Below are 3,089 nucleotides of genomic sequence, written 5' to 3'. Positions count from 1 at the left end.
GTACAAACTACATTCAGCATAATCCAGGAACAAAGACGTGGACATAGTCGTTTTCTGTTCTCTTGGGGGTGTTGGTTTCCCACATCAGAGAACTTGATTAACTTAAGTTTCCTCCCTTCTGAAGATGGGGATTGTTCTTGTTGCCTAGAAAGGTTTCAAATATCAAATGCTCTACCTCAAATGCTCAAATCTGGTAACAATGGAAATCTTTTATGAAAATATTGCTTACGTCTATTTTCAGATTTTCCATCTTCTATATTTTTATTGAAATTTTCCCTTTCCAACATTTTTGCACACATTTACATTTTTAGCGTTTATACAGTGCCATTTGTCACCAACAAACTGACCTTGATCAATTCAAAATAAAAGATTTCTAAAATTCCCACCAGTGGGTGGTGGTAGTGGTCAGGGGGTCAAGTTTAATATCATTGGATAGATTTTGGAAAAATGAAAAATTAGTTTTTCAATCCGATCACAAAATATTCCACCGTCCACCGATATAGCACCTTTTTGTTACACCCTTTAGTTAGATATCTGCTATTTAATGAGATTTGTGTTTAGCTTCTGGAATCAACAAACATAACTTTTAAGAGAATTGTTGAAGCTCGATTCCAATGATAAAGGTCATGCCAATGATTTATCAGTGCAGTTATGGCAGTCATCTGGTTTACATACTGTAAATAATAATAAAAAAAAGAAATGTAGAAGGAACATCATATAACAAGCTTCCCTGCCATCTATAACAGTGTTATAGGTGTTAAATTGTTTGTGTGGTTGTCGAGTTATGCTTTGTGCTAATAATGATTTACAAGGATTTTTTGTGAACCATGTCACAGAATACTTATCATGCTTCAATATACTAACACACAATGTTACGGCGTTAAAAATATTCCCCAATGTTTTCCTGTTACTAAGGCATACAAAGCACTTAAAAGGGGTTTTCCCACAAATAACACTTACCTGTCTACCTGAAATGGCGCTGTAGTTTTCGTGACCACCACTTTATTCTCTTCAATGGGATTCACAGGCCAATGTACTAAGACTAAGCCACCTACTTCAGAAGACAGTGGTGGTCCCGCATTCTTATTGCTCCACTCACCCACTCATTTATCTTATCTCTGTTTGTTTTGGCTTGTTTTTGCCTGTCTATTTTCCACCTTCTTCTTTGGTAATTTATCATTCTCACTTTGTCCTTGTATTAAATAAGGTTTCTTTTCAAATCTCTTTTTGAGACATTTGTTACAAATCTCGCAAAAATCTCACACAAAAGTCATTTCTTTAAATTTCTAAGTTTTCCTTAAGTATGGTTTGGTCTGGAGTTTTTTGCGCCAAAAAAATGTTGCAAATATTAGACAAATTTGAAATGATAAATGTCATTTGCGACAATTAGCACATCTGGAATAGAAGATAAATGTCTTAATGATGAAAAACAAAATGTCTGGTGGACATGTCACAAAGTCCCCAAAATGGTGCAAAAAATTGCAATGCGCCAAAAAAATGTCTAAAAAAAAGACAGCAAAAACAGGAAGAAAAATAATGATAAATGACCCCCACAAAGTACCTAACATTTAGACACAATGTACAGATTTATTAGGGCTTGTACCCTTCACAGCAGAAACATGGTAACGTCACTTTAGTCCCGCAATGCCCGTCTGGAAATCAGAAGAATATAACAATTCTCAGAACACCTCAATTTACAAAGGCAGAGCATGGCAAACACTGGGTGTGTCTGTGTAGCCTCAGAGGCTATACTAAATAATGCAAGCTAGAGAAATGATTATAACATTTTATAGCATTTTAACATCATAAAACACTGAATATAGGTTATATAGTGCTCCCTCCGGTTATAGTACTCATTTGTTGCGTATCATCCATTGTAAGTTGAATGTTGTTGTACCGCAGACCTGAACTGCAAAGTTTGGTTTGGCTCAACCTCCCTGCCAATGACACTGGGCAGGGGGGGTTAACTCTTTAAATGAGTATGAGTTGCCATTTTTTTTGGAGGATCGACGTTCCTTGACAATTGCAGAATTTTTAAGTTTGCTTTGGCCAAATGACAACTTTTCTCATCACTAGTTGCTGGTACTGAAGCTTCAAAAATTCAAACATGTCCAGCATTTATCACAAAGAGAACCAAAGCCTGGAGGATGTTGGAGCAGCCAGCTAAGCCTGGAAGATGTGTCAAGTTATGAGCCACATGAAAGTTTAGATAGTGTTATAAAGTATGACTATAAGAATTGACCTACTGTATTTGTCACAACATACATCAATGTATATTTTGTAGAGTAGATGAGGGGTGCTCAAGCTTCATTGGTCAGAGGGCTGTATTGTCATACCGCTAAACTTCAAGGGGCCACACTGATAACCAGAAGCCCACAGTGTAGCACAAAATGCCACCCCATAAACCACTACTGCAATACTACATTTGTAAAATAACTTATACAGACCCCCAGGGCGGACCTATAATACTAGAGAACACCCCCCCCCCCCAGCAGGTGTATAATACAAGTGTGTCCCACTGCAAGTACATAATACTGGAGACCCACATAATACTGGAGTACACAACTGCCATGGATTCTAACTCTGGCATATACAGGCAGCTACAGCAACCAGGGCAGAGCAGGAGATGCTGGGAACAGTGAGCACTTCAGTGATGTCAGCTCTCATTGGTCGCTGTGGTAAGCAACCCAAGGCTCTGCATGCCATGGGGTGTGCAACTCTGGAGTAGAGTAAGTTACACATGGCACTTTCATTATGGCCTCTTCTCTGCTTAATACTGTATCATGATGTTTTTTTTTTGCTACCAATCCCATGATTCCTCAGCATATATAGGAGTGCACATGGATAATCCTCTCCACAGCATAAATATATGTGTGTCAGGAACCTAATTATCATAGGTACTGATAGGAACAGTATTGTAGACCAAAATCTTCAGGCCCCATATCAAGGTAAAAGGTAAAAGTTTATACAAACATAATTTATTTACTGAAATGGGAGGGCTGCTCAGGCAGTTTCACATCTGTGCTGGTCTAGGACATGCATAAATACACACAAAAACATATCCAAAGTGAAGAAATCCAGATAAGGCA

This window comes from Engystomops pustulosus, chromosome 2, assembly GCF_040894005.1.
Source record: "Engystomops pustulosus chromosome 2, aEngPut4.maternal, whole genome shotgun sequence".
In the NCBI taxonomy this organism is placed as follows: domain Eukaryota; kingdom Metazoa; phylum Chordata; class Amphibia; order Anura; family Leptodactylidae; genus Engystomops; species Engystomops pustulosus.
The sequence above is the reverse complement of the archived record's forward strand: the minus strand, read 5'-3'. Positions refer to the sequence as shown.